Source organism: Haliotis rufescens, unplaced genomic scaffold (genome assembly GCF_023055435.1).
Source record: "Haliotis rufescens isolate VD_foot unplaced genomic scaffold, xgHalRufe1.0.p SCAF_31, whole genome shotgun sequence".
Taxonomy (NCBI): domain Eukaryota; kingdom Metazoa; phylum Mollusca; class Gastropoda; order Lepetellida; family Haliotidae; genus Haliotis; species Haliotis rufescens.
The window spans coordinates 3,894,023-3,921,490 of NW_025964013.1; the positions used below are offsets into that span (position 1 = coordinate 3,894,023).

Below are 27,468 nucleotides of genomic sequence, written 5' to 3' on the forward strand. Positions count from 1 at the left end.
AGTCCACGTTCAAAATGGCTGCCACACACACTGGATTGATCATAGCCGACATTATTTTGACACGCCATGCTTGCATCAAGCGATCTCCAAGTTGAAGATGTTTACCAAATCATTTTTACAATTGTTTTATCACCGTTTTATGTCACATGAAAAGCTAATATTGAACAGATGATTTAAATGACACGAGTCATGTCTTCGCACCTGCACGTGCTGAAATGATAAGGTGACTGGGGTGCAGACAGGTACCTGTTACATTAACTCTGGTTTCTCTTCATCCATTCGGATAAATCTTTCGCCTTTTACTAAAGATTTCCGTGGAGAGGAACATCACAATGAGTCTATAGACTAATTTATTACGCCCTGCATTGCCAGGGTCAACATTCCAAATAATAAAAATAGAACTCCAAGCAACTGCATCAAAGGTAGGTAACCACTACTCGCTTCCGTCTTCTCTCCTCTTTTAATGTGGGGATATTGCAAATGTACAGCGTTGTTTACAAGCTGAAGCCACCATCCCCTCATTGACCTTTCCTTTATTATGGGTGCGCACGAGAATCGCTTGTTGGATTTGTATCTTGAGGGGTGCATTGACGTGAGCGTCTCTCACAATGATAGGCTAAGTAACACGATTAGTCCACGTTCAAAATGGCTGCCACACACACTGGATTGATCAAAGCCGACATTATTTTGACACGCCATGCTTGCATCAAGCGATCTCCAAGTTGAAGATGTTTACCAAATCATTTTTAATGTCACATGAAAAGCTAATATTGAACAGATGATTTAAATGACACGAGTCATGTCTTCGCACCTGCACGTGCTGAAATGATAAGGTGACTGGGGTGCAGACAGGTACCTGTTACATTAACTCTGGTTTCTCTTCATCCATTCGGATAAATCTTTCGCCTTTTACTAAAGATTTCCGTGGAGAGGAACATCACAATGAGTCTATAGACTAATTTATTACGCCCTGCATTGCCAGGGTCAACATTCCAAATAATAAAAATAGAACTCCAAGCAACTGCATCAAAGGTAGGTAACCACTACTCGCTTCCGTCTTCTCTCCTCTTTTAATGTGGGGATATTGCAAATGTACAGCGTTGTTTACAACCTGAAGCCACCATCCCCTCATTGACCTTTCCTTTATTATGGGTGCGCACGAGAATCGCTTGTTGGATTTGTATCTTGAGGGGTGCATTGACGTGAGCGTCTCTCACAATGATAGGCTAAGTAACACGATTAGTCCACGTTCAAAATGGCTGCCACACACACTGGATTGATCAAAGCCGACATTATTTTGACACGCCGTGCTTGCATCAAGCGATCTCCAAGTTGAAGATAGTTCCCAAATCATTTTTACAATTGTTTTATCACCGTTTTATGTCACATGAAAAGCTAATATTGAACAGATGATTTAAATGACACGAGTCATGTCTTCGCACCTGCACGTGCTGAAATGATAAGGTGACTGGGGTGCAGACAGGTACCTGTTACATTAACTCTGGTTTCTCTTCATCCATTCGGATAAATCTTTCGCCTTTTACTAAAGATTTCCGTGGAGAGGAACATCACAATGAGTCTATAGACTAATTTATTACGCCCTGCATTGCCAGGGTCAACATTCCAAATAATAAAAATAGAACTCCAAGCAACTGCATCAAAGGTAGGTAACCACTACTCGCTTCCGTCTTCTCTCCTCTTTTAATGTGGGGATATTGCAAATGTACAGCGTTGTTTACAAGCTGAAGCCACCATCCCCTCATTGACCTTTCCTTTATTATGGGTGCGCACGAGAATCGCTTGTTGGATTTGTATCTTGAGGGGTGCATTGACGTGAGCGTCTCTCACAATGATAGGCTAAGTAACACGATTAGTCCACGTTCAAAATGGCTGCCACACACACTGGATTGATCATAGCCGACATTATTTTGACACGCCATGCTTGCATCAAGCGATCTCCAAGTTGAAGATGTTTACCAAATCATTTTTACAATTGTTTTATCACCGTTTTATGTCACATGAAAAGCTAATATTGAACAGATGATTTAAATGACACGAGTCATGTCTTCGCACCTGCACGTGCTGAAATGATAAGGTGACTGGGGTGCAGACAGGTACCTGTTACATTAACTCTGGTTTCTCTTCATCCATTCGGATAAATCTTTCGCCTTTTACTAAAGATTTCCGTGGAGAGGAACATCACAATGAGTCTATAGACTAATTTATTACGCCCTGCATTGCCAGGGTCAACATTCCAAATAATAAAAATAGAACTCCAAGCAACTGCATCAAAGGTAGGTAACCACTACTCGCTTCCGTCTTCTCTCCTCTTTTAATGTGGGGATATTGCAAATGTACAGCGTTGTTTACAAGCTGAAGCCACCATCCCCTCATTGACCTTTCCTTTATTATGGGTGCGCACGAGAATCGCTTGTTGGATTTGTATCTTGAGGGGTGCATTGACGTGAGCGTCTCTCACAATGATAGGCTAAGTAACACGATTAGTCCACGTTCAAAATGGCTGCCACACACACTGGATTGATCAAAGCCGACATTATTTTGACACGCCATGCTTGCATCAAGCGATCTCCAAGTTGAAGATGTTTACCAAATCATTTTTAATGTCACATGAAAAGCTAATATTGAACAGATGATTTAAATGACACGAGTCATGTCTTCGCACCTGCACGTGCTGAAATGATAAGGTGACTGGGGTGCAGACAGGTACCTGTTACATTAACTCTGGTTTCTCTTCATCCATTCGGATAAATCTTTCGCCTTTTACTAAAGATTTCCGTGGAGAGGAACATCACAATGAGTCTATAGACTAATTTATTACGCCCTGCATTGCCAGGGTCAACATTCCAAATAATAAAAATAGAACTCCAAGCAACTGCATCAAAGGTAGGTAACCACTACTCGCTTCCGTCTTCTCTCCTCTTTTAATGTGGGGATATTGCAAATGTACAGCGTTGTTTACAAGCTGAAGCCACCATCCCCTCATTGACCTTTCCTTTATTATGGGTGCGCACGAGAATCGCTTGTTGGATTTTTATCTTGAGGGGTGCATTGACGTGAGCGTCTCTCACAATGATAGGCTAAGTAACACGATTAGTCCACGTTCAAAATGGCTGCCACACACACTGGATTGATCAAAGCCGACATTATTTTGACACGCCGTGCTTGCATCAAGCGATCTCCAAGTTGAAGATGTTTACCAAATCATTTTTACAATTGTTTTATCACCGTTTTATGTCACATGAAAAGCTAATATTGAACAGATGATTTAAATGACACGAGTCATGTCTTCGCACCTGCACGTGCTGAAATGATAAGGTGACTGGGGTGCAGACAGGTACCTGTTACATTAACTCTAGTTTCTCTTCATCCATTCGGATAAATCTTTCGCCTTTTACTAAAGATTTCCGTTGAGAGGAACATCACAATGAGTCTATAGACTAATTTATTACGCCCTGCATTGCCAGGGTCAACATTCCAAATAATAAAAATAGAACTCCAAGCAACTGCATCAAAGGTAGGTAACCACTACTCGCTTCCGTCTTCTCTCCTCTTTTAATGTGGGGATATTGCAAATGTACAGCGTTGTTTACAAGCTGAAGCCACCATCCCCTCATTGACCTTTCCTTTATTATGGGTGCGCACGAGAATCGCTTGTTGGATTTTTATCTTGAGGGGTGCATTGACGTGAGCGTCTCTCACAATGATAGGCTAAGTAACACGATTAGTCCACGTTCAAAATGGCTGCCACACACACTGGATTGATCAAAGCCGACATTATTTTGACACGCCGTGCTTGCATCAAGCGATCTCCAAGTTGAAGATGTTTACCAAATCATTTTTACAATTGTTTTATCACCGTTTTATGTCACATGAAAAGCTAATATTGAACAGATGATTTAAATGACACGAGTCATGTCTTCGCACCTGCACGTGCTGAAATGATAAGGTGACTGGGGTGCAGACAGGTACCTGTTACATTAACTCTGGTTTCTCTTCATCCATTCGGATAAATCTTTCGCCTTTTACTAAAGATTTCCGTGGAGAGGAACATCACAATGAGTCTATAGACTAATTTATTACGCCCTGCATTGCCAGGGTCAACATTCCAAATAATAAAAATAGAACTCCAAGCAACTGCGTCAAAGGTAGGTAACCACTACTCGCTTCCGTCTTCTCTCCTCTTTTAATGTGGGGATATTGCAAATGTACAGCGTTGTTTACAAGCTGAAGCCACCATCCCCTCATTGACCTTTCCTTTATTATGGGTGCGCACGAGAATCGCTTGTTGGATTTGTATCTTGAGGGGTGCATTGACGTGAGCGTCTCTCACAATGATAGGCTAAGTAACACGATTAGTCCACGTTCAAAATGGCTGCCACACACACTGGATTGATCATAGCCGACATTATTTTGACACGCCATGCTTGCATCAAGCGATCTCCAAGTTGAAGATGTTTACCAAATCATTTTTACAATTGTTTTATCACCGTTTTATGTCACATGAAAAGCTAATATTGAACAGATGATATAAATGACACGAGTCATGTCTTCGCACCTGCACGTGCTGAAATGATAAGGTGACTGGGGTGCAGACAGGTACCTGTTACATTAACTCTGGTTTCTCTTCATCCATTCGGATAAATCTTTCGCCTTTTACTAAAGATTTCCGTGGAGAGGAACATCACAATGAGTCTATAGACTAATTTATTACGCCCTGCATTGCCAGGGTCAACATTCCAAATAATAAAAATAGAACTCCAAGCAACTGCATCAACGGTAGGTAACCACTACTCGCTTCCGTCTTCTCTCCTCTTTTAATGTGGGGATATTGCAAATGTACAGCGTTGTTTACAAGCTGAAGCCACCATCCCCTCATTGACCTTTCCTTTATTATGGGTGCGCACGAGAATCGCTTGTTGGATTTGTATCTTGAGGGGTGCATTGACGTGAGCGTCTCTCACAATGATAGGCTAAGTAACACGATTAGTCCACGTTCAAAATGGCTGCCACACACACTGGATTGATCAAAGCCGACATTATTTTGACACGCCATGCTTGCATCAAGCGATCTCCAAGTTGAAGATGTTTACCAAATCATTTTTAATGTCACATGAAAAGCTAATATTGAACAGATGATTTAAATGACACGAGTCATGTCTTCGCACCTGCACGTGCTGAAATGATAAGGTGACTGGGGTGCAGACAGGTACCTGTTACATTAACTCTGGTTTCTCTTCATCCATTCGGATAAATCTTTCGCCTTTTACTAAAGATTTCCGTGGAGAGGAACATCACAATGAGTCTATAGACTAATTTATTACGCCCTGCATTGCCAGGGTCAACATTCCAAATAATAAAAATAGAACTCCAAGCAACTGCATCAAAGGTAGGTAACCACTACTCGCTTCCGTCTTCTCTCCTCTTTTAATGTGGGGATATTGCAAATGTACAGCGTTGTTTACAAGCTGAAGCCACCATCCCCTCATTGACCTTTCCTTTATTATGGGTGCGCACGAGAATCGCTTGTTGGATTTTTATCTTGAGGGGTGCATTGACGTGAGCGTCTCTCACAATGATAGGCTAAGTAACACGATTAGTCCACGTTCAAAATGGCTGCCACACACACTGGATTGATCAAAGCCGACATTATTTTGACACGCCGTGCTTGCATCAAGCGATCTCCAAGTTGAAGATGTTTACCAAATCATTTTTACAATTGTTTTATCACCGTTTTATGTCACATGAAAAGCTAATATTGAACAGATGATTTAAATGACACGAGTCATGTCTTCGCACCTGCACGTGCTGAAATGATAAGGTGACTGGGGTGCAGACAGGTACCTGTTACATTAACTCTGGTTTCTCTTCATCCATTCGGATAAATCTTTCGCCTTTTACTAAAGATTTCCGTGGAGAGGAACATCACAATGAGTCTATAGACTAATTTATTACGCCCTGCATTGCCAGGGTCAACATTCCAAATAATAAAAATAGAACTCCAAGCAACTGCATCAAAGGTAGGTAACCACTACTCGCTTCCGTCTTCTCTCCTCTTTTAATGTGGGGATATTGCAAATGTACAGCGTTGTTTACAAGCTGAAGCCACCATCCCCTCATTGACCTTTCCTTTATTATGGGTGCGCACGAGAATCGCTTGTTGGATTTGTATCTTGAGGGGTGCATTGACGTGAGCGTCTCTCACAATGATAGGCTAAGTAACACGATTAGTCCACGTTCAAAATGGCTGCCACACACACTGGATTGATCAAAGCCGACATTATTTTGACACGCCGTGCTTGCATCAAGCGATCTCCAAGTTGAAGATGTTTACCAAATCATTTTTACAATTGTTTTATCACCGTTTTATGTCACATGAAAAGCTAATATTGAACAGATGATTTAAATGACACGAGTCATGTCTTCGCACCTGCACGTGCTGAAATGATAAGGTGACTGGGGTGCAGACAGGTACCTGTTACATTAACTCTGGTTTCTCTTCATCCATTCGGATAAATCTTTCGCCTTTTACTAAAGATTTCCGTGGAGAGGAACATCACAATGAGTCTTTAGACTAATTTATTACGCCCTGCATTGCCAGGGTCAACATTCCAAATAATCAAAATAGAACTCCAAGCAACTGCATCAAAGGTAGGTAACCACTACTCGCTTCCGTCTTCTCTCCTCTTTTAATGTGGGGATATTGCAAATGTACAGCGTTGTTTACAAGCTGAAGCCACCATCCCCTCATTGACCTTTCCTTTATTATGGGTGCGCACGAGAATCGCTTGTTGGATTTGTATCTTGAGGGGTGCATTGACGTGAGCGTCTCTCACAATGATAGGCTAAGTAACACGATTAGTCCACGTTCAAAATGGCTGCCACACACACTGGATTGATCAAAGCCGACATTATTTTGACACGCCATGCTTGCATCAAGCGATCTCCAAGTTGAAGATGTTTACCAAATCATTTTTAATGTCACATGAAAAGCTAATATTGAACAGATGATTTAAATGACACGAGTCATGTCTTCGCACCTGCACGTGCTGAAATGATAAGGTGACTGGGGTGCAGACAGGTACCTGTTACATTAACTCTGGTTTCTCTTCATCCATTCGGATAAATCTTTCGCCTTTTACTAAAGATTTCCGTGGAGAGGAACATCACAATGAGTCTATAGACTAATTTATTACGCCCTGCATTGCCAGGGTCAACATTCCAAATAATAAAAATAGAACTCCAAGCAACTGCATCAAAGGTAGGTAACCACTACTCGCTTCCGTCTTCTCTCCTCTTTTAATGTGGGGATATTGCAAATGTACAGCGTTGTTTACAAGCTGAAGCCACCATCCCCTCATTGACCTTTCCTTTATTATGGGTGCGCACGAGAATCGCTTGTTGGATTTTTATCTTGAGGGGTGCATTGACGTGAGCGTCTCTCACAATGATAGGCTAAGTAACACGATTAGTCCACGTTCAAAATGGCTGCCACACACACTGGATTGATCATAGCCGACATTATTTTGACACGCCATGCTTGCATCAAGCGATCTCCAAGTTGAAGATGTTTACCAAATCATTTTTACAATTGTTTTATCACCGTTTTATGTCACATGAAAAGCTAATATTGAACAGATGATTTAAATGACACGAGTCATGTCTTCGCACCTGCACGTGCTGAAATGATAAGGTGACTGGGGTGCAGACAGGTACATGTTACATTAACTCTGGTTTCTCTTCATCCATTCGGATAAATCTTTCGCCTTTTACTAAAGATTTCCGTGGAGAGGAACATCACAATGAGTCTATAGACTAATTTATTACGCCCTGCATTGCCAGGGTCAACATTCCAAATAATAAAAATAGAACTCCAAGCAACTGCATCAAAGGTAGGTAACCACTACTCGCTTCCGTCTTCTCTCCTCTTTTAATGTGGGGATATTGCAAATGTACAGCGTTGTTTACAAGCTGAAGCCACCATCCCCTCATTGACCTTTCCTTTATTATGGGTGCGCACGAGAATCGCTTGTTGGATTTGTATCTTGAGGGGTGCATTGACGTGAGCGTCTCTCACAATGATAGGCTAAGTAACACGATTAGTCCACGTTCAAAATGGCTGCCACACACACTGGATTGATCAAAGCCGACATTATTTTGACACGCCGTGCTTGCATCAAGCGATCTCCAAGTTGAAGATGTTTACCAAATCATTTTTACAATTGTTTTATCACCGTTTTATGTCACATGAAAAGCTAATATTGAACAGATGATTTAAATGACACGAGTCATGTCTTCGCACCTGCACGTGCTGAAATGATAAGGTGAGTGGGGTGCAGACAGGTACCTGTTACATTAACTCTGGTTTCTCTTCATCCATTCGGATAAATATTCGCCTTTTACTAAAGATTTCCGTGGAGAGGAACATCACAATGAGTCTATAGACTAATTAATTACGCCCTGCATTGCCAGGGTCAACATTCCAAATAATCAAAATAGAACTCCAAGCAACTGCATCAAAGGTAGGTAACCACTACTCGCTTCCGTCTTCTCTCCTCTTTTAATGTGGGGATATTGCAAATGTACAGCGTTGTTTACAAGCTGAAGCCACCATCCCCTCATTGACCTTTCCTTTATTATGGGTGCGCACGAGAATCGCTTGTTGGATTTGTATCTTGAGGGGTGCATTGACGTGAGCGTCTCTCACAATGATAGGCTAAGTAACACGATTAGTCCACGTTCAAAATGGCTGCCACACACACTGGATTGATCAAAGCCGACATTATTTTGACACGCCATGCTTGCATCAAGCGATCTCCAAGTTGAAGATGTTTACCAAATCATTTTTAATGTCACATGAAAAGCTAATATTGAACAGATGATTTAAATGACACGAGTCATGTCTTCGCACCTGCACGTGCTGAAATGATAAGGTGACTGGGGTGCAGACAGGTACCTGTTACATTAACTCTGGTTTCTCTTCATCCATTCGGATAAATCTTTCGCCTTTTACTAAAGATTTCCGTGGAGAGGAACATCACAATGAGTCTATAGACTAATTTATTACGCCCTGCATTGCCAGGGTCAACATTCCAAATAATAAAAATAGAACTCCAAGCAACTGCATCAAAGGTAGGTAACCACTACTCGCTTCCGTCTTCTCTCCTCTTTTAATGTGGGGATATTGCAAATGTACAGCGTTGTTTACAAGCTGAAGCCACCATCCCCTCATTGACCTTTCCTTTATTATGGGTGCGCACGAGAATCGCTTGTTGGATTTGTATCTTGAGGGGTGCATTGACGTGAGCGTCTCTCACAATGATAGGCTAAGTAACACGATTAGTCCACGTTCAAAATGGCTGCCACACACACTGGATTGATCATAGCCGACATTATTTTGACACGCCATGCTTGCATCAAGCGATCTCCAAGTTGAAGATGTTTACCAAATCATTTTTAATGTCACATGAAAAGCTAATATTGAACAGATGATTTAAATGACACGAGTCATGTCTTCGCACCTGCACGTGCTGAAATGATAAGGTGACTGGGGTGCAGACAGGTACCTGTTACATTAACTCTGGTTTCTCTTCATCCATTCGGATAAATCTTTCGCCTTTTACTAAAGATTTCCGTGGAGAGGAACATCACAATGAGTCTATAGACTAATTTATTACGCCCTGCATTGCCAGGGTCAACATTCCAAATAATAAAAATAGAACTCCAAGCAACTGCATCAAAGGTAGGTAACCACTACTCGCTTCCGTCTTCTCTCCTCTTTTAATGTGGGGATATTGCAAATGTACAGCGTTGTTTACAAGCTGAAGCCACCATCCCCTCATTGACCTTTCCTTTATTATGGGTGCGCACGAGAATCGCTTGTTGGATTTTTATCTTGAGGGGTGCATTGACGTGAGCGTCTCTCACAATGATAGGCTAAGTAACACGATTAGTCCACGTTCAAAATGGCTGCCACACACACTGGATTGATCAAAGCCGACATTATTTTGACACGCCGTGCTTGCATCAAGCGATCTCCAAGTTGAAGATGTTTACCAAATCATTTTTACAATTGTTTTATCACCGTTTTATGTCACATGAAAAGCTAATATTGAACAGATGATTTAAATGACACGAGTCATGTCTTCGCACCTGCACGTGCTGAAATGATAAGGTGACTGGGGTGCAGACAGGTACCTGTTACATTAACTCTGGTTTCTCTTCATCCATTCGGATAAATCTTTCGCCTTTTACTAAAGATTTCCGTGGAGAGGAACATCACAATGAGTCTATAGACTAATTTATTACGCCCTGCATTGCCAGGGTCAACATTCCAAATAATAAAAATAGAACTCCAAGCAACTGCATCAAAGGTAGGTAACCACTACTCGCTTCCGTCTTCTCTCCTCTTTTAATGTGGGGATATTGCAAATGTACAGCGTTGTTTACAAGCTGAAGCCACCATCCCCTCATTGACCTTTCCTTTATTATGGGTGCGCACGAGAATCGCTTGTTGGATTTTTATCTTGAGGGGTGCATTGACGTGAGCGTCTCTCACAATGATAGGCTAAGTAACACGATTAGTCCACGTTCAAAATGGCTGCCACACACACTGGATTGATCAAAGCCGACATTATTTTGACACGCCGTGCTTGCATCAAGCGATCTCCAAGTTGAAGATGTTTACCAAATCATTTTTACAATTGTTTTATCACCGTTTTATGTCACATGAAAAGCTAATATTGAACAGATGATTTAAATGACACGAGTCATGTCTTCGCACCTGCACGTGCTGAAATGATAAGGTGACTGGGGTGCAGACAGGTACCTGTTACATTAACTCTGGTTTCTCTTCATCCATTCGGATAAATCTTTCGCCTTTTACTAAAGATTTCCGTGGAGAGGAACATCACAATGAGTCTATAGACTAATTTATTACGCCCTGCATTGCCAGGGTCAACATTCCAAATAATAAAAATAGAACTCCAAGCAACTGCGTCAAAGGTAGGTAACCACTACTCGCTTCCGTCTTCTCTCCTCTTTTAATGTGGGGATATTGCAAATGTACAGCGTTGTTTACAAGCTGAAGCCACCATCCCCTCATTGACCTTTCCTTTATTATGGGTGCGCACGAGAATCGCTTGTTGGATTTGTATCTTGAGGGGTGCATTGACGTGAGCGTCTCTCACAATGATAGGCTAAGTAACACGATTAGTCCACGTTCAAAATGGCTGCCACACACACTGGATTGATCATAGCCGACATTATTTTGACACGCCATGCTTGCATCAAGCGATCTCCAAGTTGAAGATGTTTACCAAATCATTTTTACAATTGTTTTATCACCGTTTTATGTCACATGAAAAGCTAATATTGAACAGATGATATAAATGACACGAGTCATGTCTTCGCACCTGCACGTGCTGAAATGATAAGGTGACTGGGGTGCAGACAGGTACCTGTTACATTAACTCTGGTTTCTCTTCATCCATTCGGATAAATCTTTCGCCTTTTACTAAAGATTTCCGTGGAGAGGAACATCACAATGAGTCTATAGACTAATTTATTACGCCCTGCATTGCCAGGGTCAACATTCCAAATAATAAAAATAGAACTCCAAGCAACTGCATCAAAGGTAGGTAACCACTACTCGCTTCCGTCTTCTCTCCTCTTTTAATGTGGGGATATTGCAAATGTACAGCGTTGTTTACAAGCTGAAGCCACCATCCCCTCATTGACCTTTCCTTTATTATGGGTGCGCACGAGAATCGCTTGTTGGATTTGTATCTTGAGGGGTGCATTGACGTGAGCGTCTCTCACAATGATAGGCTAAGTAACACGATTAGTCCACGTTCAAAATGGCTGCCACACACACTGGATTGATCAAAGCCGACATTATTTTGACACGCCATGCTTGCATCAAGCGATCTCCAAGTTGAAGATGTTTACCAAATCATTTTTAATGTCACATGAAAAGCTAATATTGAACAGATGATTTAAATGACACGAGTCATGTCTTCGCACCTGCACGTGCTGAAATGATAAGGTGACTGGGGTGCAGACAGGTACCTGTTACATTAACTCTGGTTTCTCTTCATCCATTCGGATAAATCTTTCGCCTTTTACTAAAGATTTCCGTGGAGAGGAACATCACAATGAGTCTATAGACTAATTTATTACGCCCTGCATTGCCAGGGTCAACATTCCAAATAATAAAAATAGAACTCCAAGCAACTGCATCAAAGGTAGGTAACCACTACTCGCTTCCGTCTTCTCTCCTCTTTTAATGTGGGGATATTGCAAATGTACAGCGTTGTTTACAAGCTGAAGCCACCATCCCCTCATTGACCTTTCCTTTATTATGGGTGCGCACGAGAATCGCTTGTTGGATTTTTATCTTGAGGGGTGCATTGACGTGAGCGTCTCTCACAATGATAGGCTAAGTAACACGATTAGTCCACGTTCAAAATGGCTGCCACACACACTGGATTGATCAAAGCCGACATTATTTTGACACGCCGTGCTTGCATCAAGCGATCTCCAAGTTGAAGATGTTTACCAAATCATTTTTACAATTGTTTTATCACCGTTTTATGTCACATGAAAAGCTAATATTGAACAGATGATTTAAATGACACGAGTCATGTCTTCGCACCTGCACGTGCTGAAATGATAAGGTGACTGGGGTGCAGACAGGTACCTGTTACATTAACTCTGGTTTCTCTTCATCCATTCGGATAAATCTTTCGCCTTTTACTAAAGATTTCCGTGGAGAGGAACATCACAATGAGTCTATAGACTAATTTATTACGCCCTGCATTGCCAGGGTCAACATTCCAAATAATAAAAATAGAACTCCAAGCAACTGCATCAAAGGTAGGTAACCACTACTCGCTTCCGTCTTCTCTCCTCTTTTAATGTGGGGATATTGCAAATGTACAGCGTTGTTTACAAGCTGAAGCCACCATCCCCTCATTGACCTTTCCTTTATTATGGGTGCGCACGAGAATCGCTTGTTGGATTTTTATCTTGAGGGGTGCATTGACGTGAGCGTCTCTCACAATGATAGGCTAAGTAACACGATTAGTCCACGTTCAAAATGGCTGCCACACACACTGGATTGATCAAAGCCGACATTATTTTGACACGCCGTGCTTGCATCAAGCGATCTCCAAGTTGAAGATGTTTACCAAATCATTTTTACAATTGTTTTATCACCGTTTTATGTCACATGAAAAGCTAATATTGAACAGATGATTTAAATGACACGAGTCATGTCTTCGCACCTGCACGTGCTGAAATGATAAGGTGACTGGGGTGCAGACAGGTACCTGTTACATTAACTCTGGTTTCTCTTCATCCATTCGGATAAATCTTTCGCCTTTTACTAAAGATTTCCGTGGAGAGGAACATCACAATGAGTCTATAGACTAATTTATTACGCCCTGCATTGCCAGGGTCAACATTCCAAATAATAAAAATAGAACTCCAAGCAACTGCGTCAAAGGTAGGTAACCACTACTCGCTTCCGTCTTCTCTCCTCTTTTAATGTGGGGATATTGCAAATGTACAGCGTTGTTTACAAGCTGAAGCCACCATCCCCTCATTGACCTTTCCTTTATTATGGGTGCGCACGAGAATCGCTTGTTGGATTTGTATCTTGAGGGGTGCATTGACGTGAGCGTCTCTCACAATGATAGGCTAAGTAACACGATTAGTCCACGTTCAAAATGGCTGCCACACACACTGGATTGATCATAGCCGACATTATTTTGACACGCCATGCTTGCATCAAGCGATCTCCAAGTTGAAGATGTTTACCAAATCATTTTTACAATTGTTTTATCACCGTTTTATGTCACATGAAAAGCTAATATTGAACAGATGATATAAATGACACGAGTCATGTCTTCGCACCTGCACGTGCTGAAATGATAAGGTGACTGGGGTGCAGACAGGTACCTGTTACATTAACTCTGGTTTCTCTTCATCCATTCGGATAAATCTTTCGCCTTTTACTAAAGATTTCCGTGGAGAGGAACATCACAATGAGTCTTTAGACTAATTTATTACGCCCTGCATTGCCAGGGTCAACATTCCAAATAATCAAAATAGAACTCCAAGCAACTGCATCAAAGGTAGGTAACCACTACTCGCTTCCGTCTTCTCTCCTCTTTTAATGTGGGGATATTGCAAATGTACAGCGTTGTTTACAAGCTGAAGCCACCATCCCCTCATTGACCTTTCCTTTATTATGGGTGCGCACGAGAATCGCTTGTTGGATTTGTATCTTGAGGGGTGCATTGACGTGAGCGTCTCTCACAATGATAGGCTAAGTAACACGATTAGTCCACGTTCAAAATGGCTGCCACACACACTGGATTGATCAAAGCCGACATTATTTTGACACGCCATGCTTGCATCAAGCGATCTCCAAGTTGAAGATGTTTACCAAATCATTTTTAATGTCACATGAAAAGCTAATATTGAACAGATGATTTAAATGACACGAGTCATGTCTTCGCACCTGCACGTGCTGAAATGATAAGGTGACTGGGGTGCAGACAGGTACCTGTTACATTAACTCTGGTTTCTCTTCATCCATTCGGATAAATCTTTCGCCTTTTACTAAAGATTTCCGTGGAGAGGAACATCACAATGAGTCTATAGACTAATTTATTACGCCCTGCATTGCCAGGGTCAACATTCCAAATAATAAAAATAGAACTCCAAGCAACTGCATCAAAGGTAGGTAACCACTACTCGCTTCCGTCTTCTCTCCTCTTTTAATGTGGGGATATTGCAAATGTACAGCGTTGTTTACAAGCTGAAGCCACCATCCCCTCATTGACCTTTCCTTTATTATGGGTGCGCACGAGAATCGCTTGTTGGATTTGTATCTTGAGGGGTGCATTGACGTGAGCGTCTCTCACAATGATAGGCTAAGTAACACGATTAGTCCACGTTCAAAATGGCTGCCACACACACTGGATTGATCATAGCCGACATTATTTTGACACGCCATGCTTGCATCAAGCGATCTCCAAGTTGAAGATGTTTACCAAATCATTTTTACAATTGTTTTATCACCGTTTTATGTCACATGAAAAGCTAATATTGAACAGATGATTTAAATGACACGAGTCATGTCTTCGCACCTGCACGTGCTGAAATGATAAGGTGACTGGGGTGCAGACAGGTACCTGTTACATTAACTCTGGTTTCTCTTCATCCATTCGGATAAATCTTTCGCCTTTTACTAAAGATTTCCGTGGAGAGGAACATCACAATGAGTCTATAGACTAATTTATTACGCCCTGCATTGCCAGGGTCAACATTCCAAATAATAAAAATAGAACTCCAAGCAACTGCGTCAAAGGTAGGTAACCACTACTCGCTTCCGTCTTCTCTCCTCTTTTAATGTGGGGATATTGCAAATGTACAGCGTTGTTTACAAGCTGAAGCCACCATCCCCTCATTGACCTTTCCTTTATTATGGGTGCGCACGAGAATCGCTTGTTGGATTTGTATCTTGAGGGGTGCATTGACGTGAGCGTCTCTCACAATGATAGGCTAAGTAACACGATTAGTCCACGTTCAAAATGGCTGCCACACACACTGGATTGATCATAGCCGACATTATTTTGACACGCCATGCTTGCATCAAGCGATCTCCAAGTTGAAGATGTTTACCAAATCATTTTTACAATTGTTTTATCACCGTTTTATGTCACATGAAAAGCTAATATTGAACAGATGATATAAATGACACGAGTCATGTCTTCGCACCTGCACGTGCTGAAATGATAAGGTGACTGGGGTGCAGACAGGTACCTGTTACATTAACTCTGGTTTCTCTTCATCCATTCGGATAAATCTTTCGCCTTTTACTAAAGATTTCCGTGGAGAGGAACATCACAATGAGTCTTTAGACTAATTTATTACGCCCTGCATTGCCAGGGTCAACATTCCAAATAATCAAAATAGAACTCCAAGCAACTGCATCAAAGGTAGGTAACCACTACTCGCTTCCGTCTTCTCTCCTCTTTTAATGTGGGGATATTGCAAATGTACAGCGTTGTTTACAAGCTGAAGCCACTATCCCCTCATTGACCTTTCCTTTATTATGGGTGCGCACGAGAATCGCTTCTTGGATTTGTATCTTGAGGGGTGCATTGACGTGAGCGTCTCTCACAATGATAGGCTAAGTAACACGATTAGTCCACGTTCAAAATGGCTGCCACACACACTGGATTGATCAAAGCCGACATTATTTTGACACGCCATGCTTGCATCAAGCGATCTCCAAGTTGAAGATGTTTACCAAATCATTTTTAATGTCACATGAAAAGCTAATATTGAACAGATGATTTAAATGACACGAGTCATGTCTTCGCACCTGCACGTGCTGAAATGATAAGGTGACTGGGGTGCAGACAGGTACCTGTTACATTAACTCTGGTTTCTCTTCATCCATTCGGATAAATCTTTCGCCTTTTACTAAAGATTTCCGTGGAGAGGAACATCACAATGAGTCTATAGACTAATTTATTACGCCCTGCATTGCCAGGGTCAACATTCCAAATAATAAAAATAGAACTCCAAGCAACTGCATCAAAGGTAGGTAACCACTACTCGCTTCCGTCTTCTCTCCTCTTTTAATGTGGGGATATTGCAAATGTACAGCGTTGTTTACAAGCTGAAGCCACCATCCCCTCATTGACCTTTCCTTTATTATGGGTGCGCACGAGAATCGCTTGTTGGATTTGTATCTTGAGGGGTGCATTGACGTGAGCGTCTCTCACAATGATAGGCTAAGTAACACGATTAGTCCACGTTCAAAATGGCTGCCACACACACTGGATTGATCATAGCCGACATTATTTTGACACGCCATGCTTGCATCAAGCGATCTCCAAGTTGAAGATGTTTACCAAATCATTTTTACAATTGTTTTATCACCGTTTTATGTCACATGAAAAGCTAATATTGAACAGATGATTTAAATGACACGAGTCATGTCTTCGCACCTGCACGTGCTGAAATGATAAGGTGACTGGGGTGCAGACAGGTACCTGTTACATTAACTCTGGTTTCTCTTCATCCATTCGGATAAATCTTTCGCCTTTTACTAAAGATTTCCGTGGAGAGGAACATCACAATGAGTCTATAGACTAATTTATTACGCCCTGCATTGCCAGGGTCAACATTCCAAATAATAAAAATAGAACTCCAAGCAACTGCATCAAAGGTAGGTAACCACTACTCGCTTCCGTCTTCTCTCCTCTTTTAATGTGGGGATATTGCAAATGTACAGCGTTGTTTACAAGCTGAAGCCACCATCCCCTCATTGACCTTTCCTTTATTATGGGTGCGCACGAGAATCGCTTGTTGGATTTGTATCTTGAGGGGTGCATTGACGTGAGCGTCTCTCACAATGATAGGCTAAGTAACACGATTAGTCCACGTTCAAAATGGCTGCCACACACACTGGATTGATCAAAGCCGACATTATTTTGACACGCCGTGCTTGCATCAAGCGATCTCCAAGTTGAAGATGTTTACCAAATCATTTTTACAATTGTTTTATCACCGTTTTATGTCACATGAAAAGCTAATATTGAACAGATGATTTAAATGACACGAGTCATGTCTTCGCACCTGCACGTGCTGAAATGATAAGGTGAGTGGGGTGCAGACAGGTACCTGTTACATTAACTCTGGTTTCTCTTCATCCATTCGGATAAATATTCGCCTTTTACTAAAGATTTCCGTGGAGAGGAACATCACAATGAGTCTATAGACTAATTAATTACGCCCTGCATTGCCAGGGTCAACATTCCAAATAATCAAAATAGAACTCCAAGCAACTGCATCAAAGGTAGGTAACCACTACTCGCTTCCGTCTTCTCTCCTCTTTTAATGTGGGGATATTGCAAATGTACAGCGTTGTTTACAAGCTGAAGCCACCATCCCCTCATTGACCTTTCCTTTATTATGGGTGCGCACGAGAATCGCTTGTTGGATTTGTATCTTGAGGGGTGCATTGACGTGAGGGTCTCTCACAATGATAGGCTAAGTAACACGATTAGTCCACGTTCAAAATGGCTGCCACACACACTGGATTGATCAAAGCCGACATTATTTTGACACGCCATGCTTGCATCAAGCGATCTCCAAGTTGAAGATGTTTACCAAATCATTTTTACAATTGTTTTATCACCGTTTTATGTCACATGAAAAGCTAATATTGAACAGATGATTTAAATGACACGAGTCATGTCTTCGCACCTGCACGTGCTGAAATGATAAGGTGACTGGGGTGCAGACAGGTACCTGTTACAATAACTCTGGTTTCTCTTCATCCATTCGGATAAATCTTTCGCCTTTTACTAAAGATTTCCGTGGAGAGGAACATCACAATGAGTCTATAGACTAATTTATTACGCCCTGCATTGCCAGGGTCAACATTCATAATAATAAAAATAGAACTCCAAGCAACTGCATCAAAGGTAGGTAACCACTACTCGCTTCCGTCTTCTCTCCTCTTTTAATGTGGGGATATTGCAAATGTACAGCGTTGTTTACAAGCTGAAGCCACCATCCCCTCATTGACCTTTCCTTTATTATGGGTGCGCACGAGAATCGCTTCTTGGATTTGTATCTTGAGGGGTGCATTGACGTGAGCGTCTCTCACAATGATAGGCTAAGTAACACGATTAGTCCACGTTCAAAATGGCTGCCACACACACTGGATTGATCAAAGCCGACATTATTTTGACACGCCATGCTTGCATCAAGCGATCTCCAAGTTGAAGATGTTTACCAAATCATTTTTAATGTCACATGAAAAGCTAATATTGAACAGATGATTTAAATGACACGAGTCATGTCTTCGCACCTGCACGTGCTGAAATGATAAGGTGACTGGGGTGCAGACAGGTACCTGTTACATTAACTCTGGTTTCTCTTCATCCATTCGGATAAATCTTTCGCCTTTTACTAAAGATTTCCGTGGAGAGGAACATCACAATGAGTCTATAGACTAATTTATTACGCCCTGCATTGCCAGGGTCAACATTCCAAATAATAAAAATAGAACTCCAAGCAACTGCATCAAAGGTAGGTAACCACTACTCGCTTCCGTCTTCTCTCCTCTTTTAATGTGGGGATATTGCAAATGTACAGCGTTGTTTACAAGCTGAAGCCAACATCCCCTCATTGACCTTTCCTTTATTATGGGTGCGCACGAGAATCGCTTGTTGGATTTGTATCTTGAGGGGTGCATTGACGTGAGCGTCTCTCACAATGATAGGCTAAGTAACACGATTAGTCCACGTTCAAAATGGCTGCCACACACACTGGATTGATCATAGCCGACATTATTTTGACACGCCATGCTTGCATCAAGCGATCTCCAAGTTGAAGATGTTTACCAAATCATTTTTACAATTGTTTTATCACCGTTTTATGTCACATGAAAAGCTAATATTGAACAGATGATTTAAATGACACGAGTCATGTCTTCGCACCTGCACGTGCTGAAATGATAAGGTGACTGGGGTGCAGACAGGTACCTGTTACATTAACTCTGGTTTCTCTTCATCCATTCGGATAAATCTTTCGCCTTTTACTAAAGATTTCCGTGGAGAGGAACATCACAATGAGTCTATAGACTAATTTATTACGCCCTGCATTGCCAGGGTCAACATTCCAAATAATAAAAATAGAACTCCAAGCAACTGCATCAAAGGTAGGTAACCACTACTCGCTTCCGTCTTCTCTCCTCTTTTAATGTGGGGATATTGCAAATGTACAGCGTTGTTTACAAGCTGAAGCCACCATCCCCTCATTGACCTTTCCTTTATTATGGGTGCGCACGAGAATCGCTTGTTGGATTTGTATCTTGAGGGGTGCATTGACGTGAGCGTCTCTCACAATGATAGGCTAAGTAACACGATTAGTCCACGTTCAAAATGGCTGCCACACACACTGGATTGATCAAAGCCGACATTATTTTGACACGCCGTGCTTGCATCAAGCGATCTCCAAGTTGAAGATGTTTACCAAATCATTTTTACAATTGTTTTATCACCGTTTTATGTCACATGAAAAGCTAATATTGAACAGATGATTTAAATGACACGAGTCATGTCTTCGCACCTGCACGTGCTGAAATGATAAGGTGAGTGGGGTGCAGACAGGTACCTGTTACATTAACTCTGGTTTCTCTTCATCCATTCGGATAAATATTCGCCTTTTACTAAAGATTTCCGTGGAGAGGAACATCACAATGAGTCTATAGACTAATTAATTACGCCCTGCATTGCCAGGGTCAACATTCCAAATAATCAAAATAGAACTCCAAGCAACTGCATCAAAGGTAGGTAACCACTACTCGCTTCCGTCTTCTCTCCTCTTTTAATGTGGGGATATTGCAAATGTACAGCGTTGTTTACAAGCTGAAGCCACCATCCCCTCATTGACCTTTCCTTTATTATGGGTGCGCACGAGAATCGCTTGTTGGATTTGTATCTTGAGGGGTGCATTGACGTGAGGGTCTCTCACAATGATAGGCTAAGTAACACGATTAGTCCACGTTCAAAATGGCTGCCACACACACTGGATTGATCAAAGCCGACATTATTTTGACACGCCATGCTTGCATCAAGCGATCTCCAAGTTGAAGATGTTTACCAAATCATTTTTACAATTGTTTTATCACCGTTTTATGTCACATGAAAAGCTAATATTGAACAGATGATTTAAATGACACGAGTCATGTCTTCGCACCTGCACGTGCTGAAATGATAAGGTGACTGGGGTGCAGACAGGTACCTGTTACAATAACTCTGGTTTCTCTTCATCCATTCGGATAAATCTTTCGCCTTTTACTAAAGATTTCCGTGGAGAGGAACATCACAATGAGTCTATAGACTAATTTATTACGCCCTGCATTGCCAGGGTCAACATTCATAATAATAAAAATAGAACTCCAAGCAACTGCATCAAAGGTAGGTAACCACTACTCGCTTCCGTCTTCTCTCCTCTTTTAATGTGGGGATATTGCAAATGTACAGCGTTGTTTACAAGCTGAAGCCACCATCCCCTCATTGACCTTTCCTTTATTATGGGTGCGCACGAGAATCGCTTGTTGGATTTGTATCTTGAGGGGTGCATTGACGTGAGCGTCTCTCACAATGATAGGCTAAGTAACACGATTAGTCCACGTTCAAAATGGCTGCCACACACACTGGATTGATCAAAGCCGACATTATTTTGACACGCCATGCTTGCATCAAGCGATCTCCAAGTTGAAGATGTTTACCAAATCATTTTTACAATTGTTTTATCACCGTTTTATGTCACATGAAAAGCTAATATTGAACAGATGATATAAATGACACGAGTCATGTCTTCGCACCTGCACGTGCTGAAATGATAAGGTGACTGGGGTGCAGACAGGTACCTGTTACATTAACTCTGGTTTCTCTTCATCCATTCGGATAAATCTTTCGCCTTTTACTAAAGATTTCCGTGGAGAGGAACATCACAATGAGTCTATAGACTAATTTATTACGCCTTGCATTGCCAGGGTCAACATTCCAAATAATCAAAATAGAACTCCAAGCAACTGCATCAAAGGTAGGTAACCACTACTCGCTTCCGTCTTCTCTCCTCTTTTAATGTGGGGATATTGCAAATGTACAGCGTTGTTTACAAGCTGAAGCCACCATCCCCTCATTGACCTTTCCTTTATTATGGGTGCGCACGAGAATCGCTTGTTGGATTTGTATCTTGAGGGGTGCATTGACGTGAGCGTCTCTCACAATGATAGGCTAAGTAACACGATTAGTCCACGTTCAAAATGGCTGCCACACACACTGGATTGATCATAGCCGACATTATTTTGACACGCCATGCTTGCATCAAGCGATCTCCAAGTTGAAGATGTTTACCAAATCATTTTTACAATTGTTTTATCACCGTTTTATGTCACATGAAAAGCTAATATTGAACAGATGATTTAAATGACACGAGTCATGTCTTCGCACCTGCACGTGCTGAAATGATAAGGTGACTGGGGTGCAGACAGGTACCTGTTACATTAACTCTGGTTTCTCTTCATCCATTCGGATAAATCTTTCGCCTTTTACTAAAGATTTCCGTGGCGAGGAACATCACAATGAGTCTATAGACTAATTTATTACGCCCTGCATTGCCAGGGTCAACATTCCAAATAATAAAAATAGAACTCCAAGCAACTGCATCAAAGGTAGGTAACCACTACTCGCTTCCGTCTTCTCTCCTCCTTTAATGTGGGGATATTGCAAATGTACAGCGTTGTTTACAAGCTGAAGCCACCATCCCCTCATTGACCTTTCCTTTATTATGGGTGCGCACGAGAATCGCTTCTTGGATTTGTATCTTGAGGGGTGCATTGACGTGAGCGTCTCTCACAATGATAGGCTAAGTAACACGATTAGTCCACGTTCAAAATGGCTGCCACACACACTGGATTGATCAAAGCCGACATTATTTTGACACGCCGTGCTTGCATCAAGCGATCTCCAAGTTGAAGATGTTTACCAAATCATTTTTACAATTGTTTTATCACCGTTTTATGTCACATGAAAAGCTAATATTGAACAGATGATTTAAATGACACGAGTCATGTCTTCGCACCTGCACGTGCTGAAATGATAAGGTGACTGGGGTGCAGACAGGTACCTGTTACATTAACTCTGGTTTCTCTTCATCCATTCGGATAAATATTCGCCTTTTACTAAAGATTTCCGTGGAGAGGAACATCACAATGAGTCTATAGACTAATTAATTACGCCCTGCATTGCCAGGGTCAACATTCCAAATAATAAAAATAGAACTCCAAGCAACTGCATCAAAGGTAGGTAACCACTACTCGCTTCCGTCTTCTCTCCTCTTTTAATGTGGGGATATTGCAAATGTACAGCGTTGTTTACAAGCTGAAGCCAACATCCCCTCATTGACCTTTCCTTTATTATGGGTGCGCACGAGAATCGCTTGTTGGATTTGTATCTTGAGGGGTGCATTGACGTGAGCGTCTCTCACAATGATAGGCTAAGTAACACGATTAGTCCACGTTCAAAATGGCTGCCACACACACTGGATTGATCAAAGCCGACATTATTTTGACACGCCGTGCTTGCATCAAGCGATCTCCAAGTTGAAGATGTTTACCAAATCATTTTTACAATTGTTTTATCACCGTTTTATGTCACATGAAAAGCTAATATTGAACAGATGATTTAAATGACACGAGTCATGTCTTCGCACCTGCACGTGCTGAAATGATAAGGTGACTGGGGTGCAGACAGGTACCTGTTACAATAACTCTGGTTTCTCTTCATCCATTCGGATAAATCTTTCGCCTTTTACTAAAGATTTCCGTGGAGAGGAACATCACAATGAGTCTATAGACTAATTTATTACGCCCTGCATTGCCAGGGTCAACATTCATAATAATAAAAATAGAACTCCAAGCAACTGCATCAAAGGTAGGTAACCACTACTCGCTTCCGTCTTCTCTCCTCTTTTAATGTGGGGATATTGCAAATGTACAGCGTTGTTTACAAGCTGAAGCCACCATCCCCTCATTGACCTTTCCTTTATTATGGGTGCGCACGAGAATCGCTTGTTGGATTTGTATCTTGAGGGGTGCATTGACGTGAGCGTCTCTCACAATGATAGGCTAAGTAACACGATTAGTCCACGTTCAAAATGGCTGCCACACACACTGGATTGATCAAAGCCGACATTATTTTGACACGCCATGCTTGCATCAAGCGATCTCCAAGTTGAAGATGTTTACCAAATCATTTTTACAATTGTTTTATCACCGTTTTATGTCACATGAAAAGCTAATATTGAACAGATGATATAAATGACACGAGTCATGTCTTCGCACCTGCACGTGCTGAAATGATAAGGTGACTGGGGTGCAGACAGGTACCTGTTACATTAACTCTGGTTTCTCTTCATCCATTCGGATAAATCTTTCGCCTTTTACTAAAGATTTCCGTGGAGAGGAACATCACAATGAGTCTATAGACTAATTTATTACGCCTTGCATTGCCAGGGTCAACATTCCAAATAATAAAAATAGAACTCCAAGCAACTGCATCAAAGGTAGGTAACCACTACTCGCTTCCGTCTTCTCTCCTCTTTTAATGTGGGGATATTGCAAATGTACAGCGTTGTTTACAAGCTGAAGCCACCATCCCCTCATTGACCTTTCCTTTATTATGGGTGCGCACGAGAATCGCTTCTTGGATTTGTATCTTGAGGGGTGCATTGACGTGAGCGTCTCTCACAATGATAGGCTAAGTAACACGATTAGTCCACGTTCAAAATGGCTGCCACACACACTGGATTGATCATAGCCGACATTATTTTGACACGCCATGCTTGCATCAAGCGATCTCCAAGTTGAAGATGTTTACCAAATCATTTTTACAATTGTTTTATCACCGTTTTATGTCACATGAAAAGCTAATATTGAACAGATGATTTAAATGACACGAGTCATGTCTTCGCACCTGCACGTGCTGAAATGATAAGGTGACTGGGGTGCAGACAGGTACCTGTTACATTAACTCTGGTTTCTCTTCATCCATTCGGATAAATCTTTCGCCTTTTACTAAAGATTTCCGTGGCGAGGAACATCACAATGAGTCTATAGACTAATTTATTACGCCCTGCATTGCCAGGGTCAACATTCCAAATAATAAAAATAGAACTCCAAGCAACTGCATCAAAGGTAGGTAACCACTACTCGCTTCCGTCTTCTCTCCTCTTTTAATGTGGGGATATTGCAAATGTACAGCGTTGTTTACAAGCTGAAGCCACCATCCCCTCATTGACCTTTCCTTTATTATGGGTGCGCACGAGAATCGCTTCTTGGATTTGTATCTTGAGGGGTGCATTGACGTGAGCGTCTCTCACAATGATAGGCTAAGTAACACGATTAGTCCACGTTCAAAATGGCTGCCACACACACTGGATTGATCAAAGCCGACATTATTTTGACACGCCGTGCTTGCATCAAGCGATCTCCAAGTTGAAGATGTTTACCAAATCATTTTTACAATTGTTTTATCACCGTTTTATGTCACATGAAAAGCTAATATTGAACAGATGATTTAAATGACACGAGTCATGTCTTCGCACCTGCACGTGCTGAAATGATAAGGTGACTGGGGTGCAGACAGGTACCTGTTACATTAACTCTGGTTTCTCTTCATCCATTCGGATAAATATTCGCCTTTTACTAAAGATTTCCGTGGAGAGGAACATCACAATGAGTCTATAGACTAATTAATTACGCCCTGCATTGCCAGGGTCAACATTCCAAATAATAAAAATAGAACTCCAAGCAACTGCATCAAAGGTAGGTAACCACTACTCGCTTCCGTCTTCTCTCCTCTTTTAATGTGGGGATATTGCAAATGTACAGCGTTGTTTACAAGCTGAAGCCAACATCCCCTCATTGACCTTTCCTTTATTATGGGTGCGCACGAGAATCGCTTGTTGGATTTGTATCTTGAGGGGTGCATTGACGTGAGCGTCTCTCACAATGATAGGCTAAGTAACACGATTAGTCCACGTTCAAAATGGCTGCCACACACACTGGATTGATCAAAGCCGACATTATTTTGACACGCCGTGCTTGCATCAAGCGATCTCCAAGTTGAAGATGTTTACCAAATCATTTTTACAATTGTTTTATCACCGTTTTATGTCACATGAAAAGCTAATATTGAACAGATGATTTAAATGACACGAGTCATGTCTTCGCACCTGCACGTGCTGAAATGATAAGGTGACTGGGGTGCAGACAGGTACCTGTTACAATAACTCTGGTTTCTCTTCATCCATTCGGATAAATCTTTCGCCTTTTACTAAAGATTTCCGTGGAGAGGAACATCACAATGAGTCTATAGACTAATTTATTACGCCCTGCATTGCCAGGGTCAACATTCATAATAATAAAAATAGAACTCCAAGCAACTGCATCAAAGGTAGGTAACCACTACTCGCTTCCGTCTTCTCTCCTCTTTTAATGTGGGGATATTGCAAATGTACAGCGTTGTTTACAAGCTGAAGCCACCATCCCCTCATTGACCTTTCCTTTATTATGGGTGCGCACGAGAATCGCTTGTTGGATTTGTATCTTGAGGGGTGCATTGACGTGAGCGTCTCTCACAATGATAGGCTAAGTAACACGATTAGTCCACGTTCAAAATGGCTGCCACACACACTGGATTGATCAAAGCCGACATTATTTTGACACGCCATGCTTGCATCAAGCGATCTCCAAGTTGAAGATGTTTACCAAATCATTTTTACAATTGTTTTATCACCGTTTTATGTCACATGAAAAGCTAATATTGAACAGATGATATAAATGACACGAGTCATGTCTTCGCACCTGCACGTGCTGAAATGATAAGGTGACTGGGGTGCAGACAGGTACCTGTTACATTAACTCTGGTTTCTCTTCATCCATTCGGATAAATCTTTCGCCTTTTACTAAAGATTTCCGTGGAGAGGAACATCACAATGAGTCTATAGACTAATTTATTACGCCTTGCATTGCCAGGGTCAACATTCCAAATAATAAAAATAGAACTCCAAGCAACTGCATCAAAGGTAGGTAACCACTACTCGCTTCCGTCTTCTCTCCTCTTTTAATGTGGGGATATTGCAAATGTACAGCGTTGTTTACAAGCTGAAGCCACCATCCCCTCATTGACCTTTCCTTTATTATGGGTGCGCACGAGAATCGCTTCTTGGATTTGTATCTTGAGGGGTGCATTGACGTGAGCGTCTCTCACAATGATAGGCTAAGTAACACGATTAGTCCACGTTCAAAATGGCTGCCACACACACTGGATTGATCATAGCCGACATTATTTTGACACGCCATGCTTGCATCAAGCGATCTCCAAGTTGAAGATGTTTACCAAATCATTTTTACAATTGTTTTATCACCGTTTTATGTCACATGAAAAGCTAATATTGAACAGATGATTTAAATGACACGAGTCATGTCTTCGCACCTGCACGTGCTGAAATGATAAGGTGACTGGGGTGCAGACAGGTACCTGTTACATTAACTCTGGTTTCTCTTCATCCATTCGGATAAATCTTTCGCCTTTTACTAAAGATTTCCGTGGCGAGGAACATCACAATGAGTCTATAGACTAATTTATTACGCCCTGCATTGCCAGGGTCAACATTCCAAATAATAAAAATAGAACTCCAAGCAACTGCATCAAAGGTAGGTAACCACTACTCGCTTCCGTCTTCTCTCCTCTTTTAATGTGGGGATATTGCAAATGTACAGCGTTGTTTACAAGCTGAAGCCACCATCCCCTCATTGACCTTTCCTTTATTATGGGTGCGCAC

At 41.6% G+C, this 27,468-nt stretch overlaps 44 non-coding genes across 44 annotated transcripts; all 44 read left to right on the forward strand.

Moving 5' to 3' along the window:
* The first annotated feature begins 255 nt into the window (after positions 1-255).
* On the forward strand, positions 256-376 carry LOC125371932. Its single transcript, XR_007217913.1, has one exon. It is a non-coding gene; the product is annotated as a U5 spliceosomal RNA (small nuclear RNA).
* Positions 377-865: 489 nt separating this feature from the next.
* Positions 866-986, forward strand: LOC125371802. The gene has a single exon (XR_007217784.1). It is a non-coding gene; the product is annotated as a U5 spliceosomal RNA (small nuclear RNA).
* Positions 987-1,496: 510 nt separating this feature from the next.
* On the forward strand, positions 1,497-1,617 carry LOC125371803. The gene has a single exon (XR_007217785.1). It is a non-coding gene; the product is annotated as a U5 spliceosomal RNA (small nuclear RNA).
* Positions 1,618-2,127: 510 nt separating this feature from the next.
* Positions 2,128-2,248, forward strand: LOC125371804. Its single transcript, XR_007217786.1, has one exon. It is a non-coding gene; the product is annotated as a U5 spliceosomal RNA (small nuclear RNA).
* A 489-nt stretch (positions 2,249-2,737) lies between these two features.
* Positions 2,738-2,858, forward strand: LOC125371805. Its single transcript, XR_007217787.1, has one exon. It is a non-coding gene; the product is annotated as a U5 spliceosomal RNA (small nuclear RNA).
* A 510-nt stretch (positions 2,859-3,368) lies between these two features.
* LOC125371903 lies at positions 3,369-3,489 on the forward strand. Its single transcript, XR_007217883.1, has one exon. It is a non-coding gene; the product is annotated as a U5 spliceosomal RNA (small nuclear RNA).
* A 510-nt stretch (positions 3,490-3,999) lies between these two features.
* LOC125371806 lies at positions 4,000-4,120 on the forward strand. The gene has a single exon (XR_007217788.1). It is a non-coding gene; the product is annotated as a U5 spliceosomal RNA (small nuclear RNA).
* A 510-nt stretch (positions 4,121-4,630) lies between these two features.
* LOC125371808 lies at positions 4,631-4,751 on the forward strand. Its single transcript, XR_007217790.1, has one exon. It is a non-coding gene; the product is annotated as a U5 spliceosomal RNA (small nuclear RNA).
* Positions 4,752-5,240: 489 nt separating this feature from the next.
* Positions 5,241-5,361, forward strand: LOC125371809. The gene has a single exon (XR_007217791.1). It is a non-coding gene; the product is annotated as a U5 spliceosomal RNA (small nuclear RNA).
* A 510-nt stretch (positions 5,362-5,871) lies between these two features.
* Positions 5,872-5,992, forward strand: LOC125371810. The gene has a single exon (XR_007217792.1). It is a non-coding gene; the product is annotated as a U5 spliceosomal RNA (small nuclear RNA).
* A 510-nt stretch (positions 5,993-6,502) lies between these two features.
* Positions 6,503-6,623, forward strand: LOC125371924. Its single transcript, XR_007217905.1, has one exon. It is a non-coding gene; the product is annotated as a U5 spliceosomal RNA (small nuclear RNA).
* A 489-nt stretch (positions 6,624-7,112) lies between these two features.
* On the forward strand, positions 7,113-7,233 carry LOC125371811. The gene has a single exon (XR_007217793.1). It is a non-coding gene; the product is annotated as a U5 spliceosomal RNA (small nuclear RNA).
* Positions 7,234-7,743: 510 nt separating this feature from the next.
* On the forward strand, positions 7,744-7,864 carry LOC125371812. The gene has a single exon (XR_007217794.1). It is a non-coding gene; the product is annotated as a U5 spliceosomal RNA (small nuclear RNA).
* A 510-nt stretch (positions 7,865-8,374) lies between these two features.
* LOC125371904 lies at positions 8,375-8,493 on the forward strand. The gene has a single exon (XR_007217884.1). It is a non-coding gene; the product is annotated as a U5 spliceosomal RNA (small nuclear RNA).
* Positions 8,494-8,983: 490 nt separating this feature from the next.
* Positions 8,984-9,104, forward strand: LOC125371813. The gene has a single exon (XR_007217795.1). It is a non-coding gene; the product is annotated as a U5 spliceosomal RNA (small nuclear RNA).
* Positions 9,105-9,593: 489 nt separating this feature from the next.
* Positions 9,594-9,714, forward strand: LOC125371814. The gene has a single exon (XR_007217796.1). It is a non-coding gene; the product is annotated as a U5 spliceosomal RNA (small nuclear RNA).
* A 510-nt stretch (positions 9,715-10,224) lies between these two features.
* Positions 10,225-10,345, forward strand: LOC125371815. The gene has a single exon (XR_007217797.1). It is a non-coding gene; the product is annotated as a U5 spliceosomal RNA (small nuclear RNA).
* Positions 10,346-10,855: 510 nt separating this feature from the next.
* On the forward strand, positions 10,856-10,976 carry LOC125371816. The gene has a single exon (XR_007217798.1). It is a non-coding gene; the product is annotated as a U5 spliceosomal RNA (small nuclear RNA).
* Positions 10,977-11,486: 510 nt separating this feature from the next.
* Positions 11,487-11,607, forward strand: LOC125371817. The gene has a single exon (XR_007217799.1). It is a non-coding gene; the product is annotated as a U5 spliceosomal RNA (small nuclear RNA).
* Positions 11,608-12,096: 489 nt separating this feature from the next.
* On the forward strand, positions 12,097-12,217 carry LOC125371819. The gene has a single exon (XR_007217801.1). It is a non-coding gene; the product is annotated as a U5 spliceosomal RNA (small nuclear RNA).
* Positions 12,218-12,727: 510 nt separating this feature from the next.
* Positions 12,728-12,848, forward strand: LOC125371820. The gene has a single exon (XR_007217802.1). It is a non-coding gene; the product is annotated as a U5 spliceosomal RNA (small nuclear RNA).
* A 510-nt stretch (positions 12,849-13,358) lies between these two features.
* On the forward strand, positions 13,359-13,479 carry LOC125371821. Its single transcript, XR_007217803.1, has one exon. It is a non-coding gene; the product is annotated as a U5 spliceosomal RNA (small nuclear RNA).
* Positions 13,480-13,989: 510 nt separating this feature from the next.
* LOC125371925 lies at positions 13,990-14,110 on the forward strand. Its single transcript, XR_007217906.1, has one exon. It is a non-coding gene; the product is annotated as a U5 spliceosomal RNA (small nuclear RNA).
* A 489-nt stretch (positions 14,111-14,599) lies between these two features.
* On the forward strand, positions 14,600-14,720 carry LOC125371822. The gene has a single exon (XR_007217804.1). It is a non-coding gene; the product is annotated as a U5 spliceosomal RNA (small nuclear RNA).
* A 510-nt stretch (positions 14,721-15,230) lies between these two features.
* LOC125371823 lies at positions 15,231-15,351 on the forward strand. Its single transcript, XR_007217805.1, has one exon. It is a non-coding gene; the product is annotated as a U5 spliceosomal RNA (small nuclear RNA).
* A 510-nt stretch (positions 15,352-15,861) lies between these two features.
* On the forward strand, positions 15,862-15,982 carry LOC125371926. The gene has a single exon (XR_007217907.1). It is a non-coding gene; the product is annotated as a U5 spliceosomal RNA (small nuclear RNA).
* A 489-nt stretch (positions 15,983-16,471) lies between these two features.
* Positions 16,472-16,592, forward strand: LOC125371824. The gene has a single exon (XR_007217806.1). It is a non-coding gene; the product is annotated as a U5 spliceosomal RNA (small nuclear RNA).
* A 510-nt stretch (positions 16,593-17,102) lies between these two features.
* On the forward strand, positions 17,103-17,223 carry LOC125371825. Its single transcript, XR_007217807.1, has one exon. It is a non-coding gene; the product is annotated as a U5 spliceosomal RNA (small nuclear RNA).
* Positions 17,224-17,733: 510 nt separating this feature from the next.
* On the forward strand, positions 17,734-17,852 carry LOC125371905. Its single transcript, XR_007217885.1, has one exon. It is a non-coding gene; the product is annotated as a U5 spliceosomal RNA (small nuclear RNA).
* Positions 17,853-18,363: 511 nt separating this feature from the next.
* On the forward strand, positions 18,364-18,484 carry LOC125371826. The gene has a single exon (XR_007217808.1). It is a non-coding gene; the product is annotated as a U5 spliceosomal RNA (small nuclear RNA).
* A 489-nt stretch (positions 18,485-18,973) lies between these two features.
* Positions 18,974-19,094, forward strand: LOC125371827. The gene has a single exon (XR_007217809.1). It is a non-coding gene; the product is annotated as a U5 spliceosomal RNA (small nuclear RNA).
* Positions 19,095-19,604: 510 nt separating this feature from the next.
* LOC125371828 lies at positions 19,605-19,725 on the forward strand. Its single transcript, XR_007217810.1, has one exon. It is a non-coding gene; the product is annotated as a U5 spliceosomal RNA (small nuclear RNA).
* A 510-nt stretch (positions 19,726-20,235) lies between these two features.
* LOC125371907 lies at positions 20,236-20,354 on the forward strand. Its single transcript, XR_007217887.1, has one exon. It is a non-coding gene; the product is annotated as a U5 spliceosomal RNA (small nuclear RNA).
* A 511-nt stretch (positions 20,355-20,865) lies between these two features.
* Positions 20,866-20,986, forward strand: LOC125371830. Its single transcript, XR_007217812.1, has one exon. It is a non-coding gene; the product is annotated as a U5 spliceosomal RNA (small nuclear RNA).
* A 510-nt stretch (positions 20,987-21,496) lies between these two features.
* LOC125371871 lies at positions 21,497-21,615 on the forward strand. Its single transcript, XR_007217852.1, has one exon. It is a non-coding gene; the product is annotated as a U5 spliceosomal RNA (small nuclear RNA).
* A 512-nt stretch (positions 21,616-22,127) lies between these two features.
* Positions 22,128-22,248, forward strand: LOC125371888. The gene has a single exon (XR_007217868.1). It is a non-coding gene; the product is annotated as a U5 spliceosomal RNA (small nuclear RNA).
* Positions 22,249-22,758: 510 nt separating this feature from the next.
* Positions 22,759-22,877, forward strand: LOC125371908. The gene has a single exon (XR_007217888.1). It is a non-coding gene; the product is annotated as a U5 spliceosomal RNA (small nuclear RNA).
* Positions 22,878-23,388: 511 nt separating this feature from the next.
* LOC125371831 lies at positions 23,389-23,509 on the forward strand. Its single transcript, XR_007217813.1, has one exon. It is a non-coding gene; the product is annotated as a U5 spliceosomal RNA (small nuclear RNA).
* Positions 23,510-24,019: 510 nt separating this feature from the next.
* LOC125371872 lies at positions 24,020-24,138 on the forward strand. The gene has a single exon (XR_007217853.1). It is a non-coding gene; the product is annotated as a U5 spliceosomal RNA (small nuclear RNA).
* A 512-nt stretch (positions 24,139-24,650) lies between these two features.
* On the forward strand, positions 24,651-24,771 carry LOC125371889. Its single transcript, XR_007217869.1, has one exon. It is a non-coding gene; the product is annotated as a U5 spliceosomal RNA (small nuclear RNA).
* Positions 24,772-25,281: 510 nt separating this feature from the next.
* Positions 25,282-25,400, forward strand: LOC125371909. Its single transcript, XR_007217889.1, has one exon. It is a non-coding gene; the product is annotated as a U5 spliceosomal RNA (small nuclear RNA).
* Positions 25,401-25,911: 511 nt separating this feature from the next.
* On the forward strand, positions 25,912-26,032 carry LOC125371832. Its single transcript, XR_007217814.1, has one exon. It is a non-coding gene; the product is annotated as a U5 spliceosomal RNA (small nuclear RNA).
* A 510-nt stretch (positions 26,033-26,542) lies between these two features.
* Positions 26,543-26,661, forward strand: LOC125371873. Its single transcript, XR_007217854.1, has one exon. It is a non-coding gene; the product is annotated as a U5 spliceosomal RNA (small nuclear RNA).
* Positions 26,662-27,173: 512 nt separating this feature from the next.
* On the forward strand, positions 27,174-27,294 carry LOC125371890. Its single transcript, XR_007217870.1, has one exon. It is a non-coding gene; the product is annotated as a U5 spliceosomal RNA (small nuclear RNA).
* The last annotated feature ends 174 nt before the right edge of the window (positions 27,295-27,468 follow it).